Below are 6,660 nucleotides of genomic sequence, written 5' to 3'. Positions count from 1 at the left end.
AAAAGCGAGGGCTATGCACGTAGATGGATGTACAACAGGGGTCACTGGTTGCCAGATAACTCCATGAAAAATGCTGTAAAACTCATTTGCACCACAAACACGTTTGAGATTAGCAAATGTGAGGCACACAGTTAGTGGCTACAGGTGTCTGTGTTGAGATCTACCTAAACAGGTGAGTTATTTAAAATAAAATAAAAAATCACTCCAGTACGGATGGATACGAAGGGTGGAAATTAGCTATAAGCTAATTAGCTGTAAATTGGGAGTTTTGGGGATTAACTCACTTTTGTAGCCAGCCTCACTTCTGTATCGGCTTCAATTTTCTTTACCCTCAATTGTTAAAATTACGCTATAATTATATGTCATTAACATTTCCTGATGTAAGTGCTGCTCTGGAAAACTTTAAATCAATGCCACTTATCATACAGACATATTAATGATAAGCTTTTAAGACATCTTCCTTTAAGATATCTTACTGTGGTTCCAAGTTTAAACTATTTCAGCTGCGAGGTTTCTGCCCTTGCTCCCATCCCTGTTGATCCATGTAATATTCTGACTGATTTAGGTCCAAATGTTATCGCTGCCAGATAATTCTTGCTTAGCTGCTGTTTTTCCACAAGTCTCCATTGGCTGCCTTTCAGAGGCACGTGAAACTGTTTTCTTGGCTTTTGTGGTGACAGACAACATCTGGCTATCAGCTTTCTCAAACACCCGATCTGGGCTGCATGGAACGCAGAGCTCTGGTTAGAGTATCAACTACATGCGAGCAATAAAAGATGATAGAGGAGAGCTTTCTAACACGTTAAGACAGAAACATTTTTTTTCTACCCAACCTATTTGTGAAAAAACACCAACACTATATCATGCTGTCATCATTACAGGTTTTAACCATGAGATGGCGCCACATCATAAAAAGAATACACACAATACTACAGCACAGTACAACCCGACAGTAGGCACTGGCCCTTAACACCACACCCCCATGTCAACCACCCACTCCCCCCACCACTTCACCTGTGGTCTATAATAACAGCCTGCTGCTAAATCCTCTGTGTGGTGCAGTGGTAATAATGAGGCTCCTACTCATTGCTGTGGTTACCACGGTTTTTGGGGGCTTGCATGCTGTAAAAAATAAAACATTGCCCATTAGTGACTCCAAATCATGGTTTATTGTTGCATGTCTATAGGTCACAAGCACTTTAACAGCTTTTTCTTTCTTGGATGGTTCCATCTGGAATATCTTAAGAGGCATACTCTTCGTTATCTCATAAGACAGAAGTTATGATCAAAATATAAAAAAATTACACATAATCAACTCAATCTCATATTGTAAGAGCTTTTTGCTATTTATTCCTTCCTAATTATTATTATTATTTTTTTTTACTGTTAACGCCGCATGAACGATTTGACAAATTACCTATCATATATCGTTCACTGTTTCATCACTAGTAATTTATTTCAGCAAAGACAAACACTGTCATTCACTTTATTGGAGTGTAACACAGTGAAGCTCTTAATTATTTGAAAGGATTATGTATTGCTTTCGATTTCTTCTTGCCCTTTGTATGTACCTCTACTGATATATTCTTTTATTCTTGTTCTATCATTTTTCTATTTTTTATTTCTGTACAGCACTAAAGTGCTTTAGAAATAAAGTGAAAGTAAAATAATTATTCAGGACCTCTTTCACCTAATATTACCCCTGCTGAACCCACATTATAGGCAGATATGAAGATTCTTTTATTACATTTTTAAATCATAATCAGCTTTTTTGACTTTTTTTTGTACACATATATGATACTGGGCTCCAGCTGTTTCTTAGCTCTCATTGTCACATAACAATGCATAAAAAAACTGACAACATGACACAGACAATAACAACAGGCATAGCATATTTAGTTCAATGCTGGAATTTAATCTTTTTTAAAATTAGGTATGTGAGGTGAAGTAAGGTAATGGTTCTTGCCCTGTTTAAGTGGATCTCATTTGTCTTAACCACGACTTTATAATCTTCAGGTTGTGCACGACACATTCGTGTGGGCCCACACAGCCCAACCACACATAAACACACAATGCGATGTAACCTCATGAAAGATTCATTACAATTTGCGCAGGAGTCCTATAAAATATCCATAGAGTCACAGCAAGACATCTGAGTTTGCATTCAGGGCTGCCAGAAGTAATCCCTAGAGCTTTGTGTGTGTGTGTGTGTGTGTGTGTGTGTGCATGTTTCTCTGTATGAGTCTGTATTTATGTAAGAAAGGAGCATGTTTGCAGTATGTTTGCTCATTTATACTGTATGGGTTTATACTTTTCTATGCATGTGTGCATATGAGCTATGCATTCATTTACATCGTCTGACTTTAACAGTGTCTTTAAATACATGTAAGCACCATACCAAAAGCTGGGTATGTTTGTGTGCATGCACATATGCAACATCTATGTGTATTCCGCCATGTATGTTACTTCTAGTGTGCACTAGTGTGTGTTCTTGAATGTGTGTGTATGTGTGTCTGAGTGATTGATTGAGTGATGCCAGCTTCCCACCACCCTCTGTCTCTTGACCTTTCCTACCAGTCTTTGTGTTTAGCAGATGATGAGATTTTAATGCCAGCCAGTGCAGACAGGTTCCATCAGGATACAGCTTACACTGAGCAGTACGGGAGGCAGACAGCGGGAAAGAAATGTCCATCATGTCATTGGTAGTCTTTAAAATTGAGTTTTCATTGACATTTCGACATTCTCATTTCTAAAGTAAACATCCAGTAGATTTTTCTTTTAGTTAAAAAAGAAGCTAATTTAATTTCTGCAAAGTTCATTGTGAATGTACAATAGTCTTTTTTCAAGATTTCAATTGAGTCATGTAAATGAATGGACAATTATAAAACAATAGACTGAGCAAATGCAAACAGATGATGGTTCAAGTCTGAGCTTGCGTATCGAAAATACAAAATGCTACTTCGATGAGGAAAACAGATCAACGATCATCATTACATACTTTTAAAACAGAATCATAGGAATTAAGAAGGGTGGTGACAAAAACTCCCTCTTAATCAAGATATGTGTGTTTGCCTGGAAAACAACACTACAAATACCCTCGTGGGCCGTACCTAATCAAGATGAGTGCTGAACTTTTTAATTCTTCTTTAAACCTTTAAGTAACAGTAACAGTGATTTGAACGTTTTTGAAAAAATGTACACAAACTGTGCATAAAGGTACCTATCCAATTCTTTCATATTTTTTTGTCATTATTCATTGATATACTGCTACTGCTATAAAAAGTCCATCTCATGTCTGCATGCACTGATTTGCAGCAATGTGATTCACAGCTTGCAAGTGGTTTTTCTGTGTCCTGCCTCCTACCTCTTGCGACACTGTATGGAGGCGCTGTCTAATTTAAGAACAGTGTTTTGATAATATTTTGATATTTTAATGTGTTGTGTGTTATGTAGAAAATGGTTTTAACCTGACCTGTTTTTCACAACACAGAGTATATGTATGAAATCAGCTCTAAGTGGAAATCAGAGGCCGCTGTGGTTCAGGTGGCAGAGCAGGTCGTCTACCTATCAAAAGGTCAGTGGATTGAACCCTGACTCCTCCGGTCTGCATGCTGAAATATCCTTGGGCGAGGTAGTGCACCCTTAGTTGCCCTTGATGCATCATGTGAAGTGTGAGTATGAGTGTGATTAGGTGAATGAGAATTATAGTAGTGCAAAATAAATACCAGTCCATTTATTTCACCAATGATGAACGAGCTGTAATCTGGCCTCCCTTTCGGCCAATTTTCTCTTAAATGAGAGATTTCTATTTAAATTGGATTTTTTCACTAAAACAACAAATTAATAAATAAATATAACAGCAAAATAAATAAAATCGGAGGAGAGGACGCAAATACTAATAGGCCAGGATGAAGGGTTCTGCCAGCATGCGTGAGATACAAAGAGCAGTTTAATTAACCCCTTAATGTCAAGTGTATCATATTCCCACATAGCAAAATTGGTATGGCCCGGATCTGGCCCACACAATGTGCTTACACATGGCCCACATACTGCAAAGAATGACGGCCCTTTGGTGGCCCAGATCTGGTTTGCCAGAGGTGGCCCACACATGGGCCAGCACAAGGCCAGTTGCAGACACACTGCTGGCCCTGTGCTGACCCAGAACAGTTTCAGCTCTGGCTCCAGATGTCAGCCTAATGTGTACCTTAATCAAGCCATTTAATAACAACATGCGCCGGAACATGATAGTGCAAAAGTAACATGACGAAACTCTGTTCAGACACTGAATGGACTGATTCTTATATAGTGCTTTTCTACTCTCCCGGATTACTCAAAGTGCTCTATACAACAATCCACATTCACACACTTTCTCTAAACTGAGTGCTTCTTAACTACAGCCACACACATTCTCACCCTTGACAGGCAGACTGGAGGAGCCAGGGATCGAACCACTAACCTTCTGATCAGTAGGTGAAAATATATTTAATGATGTAAAATATATTTAAATATATTTTACATCATCTGGTGTTCTCAGGATCTATGAGACTCACCTGACTTTCATCAGACTGAATCAGTGTCAAAAACGCAGACAATGTCAAGGTAGCAGACACAGTTTGTATTCAGTTGTAAGATCTGACGAGATCAAGCATGAGAAAGTTGTACAGAATGAGCAACAGAATGAGAGCAACACAGTATTGAGGAGAGTGTGTATTGATTGCATTTCCATTTAAAGGGGTGGCAGACAATAACTGGGTTGTAAAGTGGAAGATGAAAACTAATAAGCCTGCTGTTTAAACTACAAGAGTAGAACTATAGACGGACGACATAGAAAGGATATTCCTTCTAATATATCACAGACGCCGTGTTTTTTAAATGTTATTTTGAGATGGTTATGTTATCTTGAATATTTGGCTTTGAAATTGGTCATCTATGGATAGTCACAATTTGTCATTTAGTAGTAATTCATATGCACAGAATAGCACTATTTACTCTTGCCAAATGCCACGTTAATGACTGTATGGTAAAGAATAGCTTTTGAACTGTGTGCACAGACTGAAATAAATATGAAATATGAAACATGGTGAAACAGCTAAGCTAGCACAGAAGGTACCTAAGTCAGTATTTCTAAGGCGTTAGGCTTCCTTGCAGTTGCACACAGAGTTGCAGTTTTTCCTATTTCCTACTTTTTAGAGTACATTTAAAGCACACATTCCTGGTTGATGCCCTTTTAGTTTAGCAGTTGTTTAGACAGGCCAGAGCAGTCACAACAAATTGGTGAATCTGTTGACAAGACTCCAGGAAATTACTGCTCCCTGTAACAAAACACTTAAATACATACAGAGAGAGAGAGAGAGAGAGAGAGAGAGAGATTGTGTGACAAATATTCAAGAGTAACTGAATAAATGCTTTAACCTTTCACCCGCTTTGCCATTACAGTGATATTTTTGGTTTTTAGTACTGTGTCTAGACAGTTTGTATCAGATTAAAAAAATAAATAAAATCTGCCTTTTTGTTTTGTTTACTATCAATATAACGGTGAGTACCATATGCATACATCTGCATAACATCAGCATAGGCAGTTGTGGAAATGCTCAGTTCAAGGCAGCCTTACTGCAGAACAGCTAGCAATACAGTAGATCCTAGTGTCCTTTGCATTTATTTCTTCCTCACAGTATGACTCGCCATCATTCAGAATGCAAAAGAAATAATCTGCTACGTGCCAAAGCTCCCTTTGTTCCTAACATTATTTCACTATTGGTCCCTGACCTTTGTTTTATCGCACTCTTTCCCCTCATCTGTTTCTCTCTCACTCTGTGGGTCATCTGACTTCCCATGGCTCCCCTTCTAAAAATTTCATTACCAGGATGGTACCTGCTGCCACGAGTCAAAGTGAATGTTGTGTCAACCTCAGGCTAAGATATTAATTACAGGTTATTGTGAGAACAATGGAAATAGGAGGTTTATGTGTCTATTTGGCAGCACGGTGGCATGGTGGTTGGCACGGTGGTTAGCACCGTTGCTGCACAGCAAGAAGGTCCTGAGTTCAATTCCACCATCAGGCCGGGGTCTTTCTGTGTGGAGTATGCATGTTCTCCCCGTGTTTGCGTGGGTTCCCTCTGGGTACTCCAGCTTCCTCCCATCGTCCAAAGACATGCAGTTTGTGGGGATAGGTTAATTGATTAATACAAATTCCCCGTAGGTGTGAATGCAGGAATGAATGTGAGCGCAAATGGTTTCTGTCTCTCTGTGTTAGCCCTGCGACAGACTGGCGACCTTTCTAGGGTGTACCCTGCCTCTCACCCTCACAGCTGGGATAGGCTCCAGCGCCCCCTGTGACCCCGAAAAAAAGGATAAGCAGATGGATGGATGTTTCTATTTTGTTTTCTCTTCTCACACTCACTGGCAACTTCATTACCTTGTCTCTCTGTGTTCTGCCTCCCTGATTGTCTGCTTTTGCCTTCGATATCTCCATTCTTGTCCTTGGGTCTGTGTGTGTGCGCATTATTTTAGTTCCTTTTTTATTTTGATAGTCTCATGTCTTGTGTGCTTTACACTGAGTTTGACTTCCTCTGTCTCGTTTATCCTAATTTGTCGCAGCTGTTCTCCCTAATTACCTGGTATGTATATAATGTCTCAGTTGTCCCTTGTGCTTTGTTCAGT

This window comes from Simochromis diagramma, unplaced genomic scaffold (genome assembly GCF_900408965.1).
Source record: "Simochromis diagramma unplaced genomic scaffold, fSimDia1.1 OVJJ01000333.1, whole genome shotgun sequence".
NCBI classification, from domain to species: Eukaryota; Metazoa; Chordata; class Actinopteri; order Cichliformes; family Cichlidae; genus Simochromis; species Simochromis diagramma.
The sequence above is the reverse complement of the archived record's forward strand: the minus strand, read 5'-3'. Positions refer to the sequence as shown.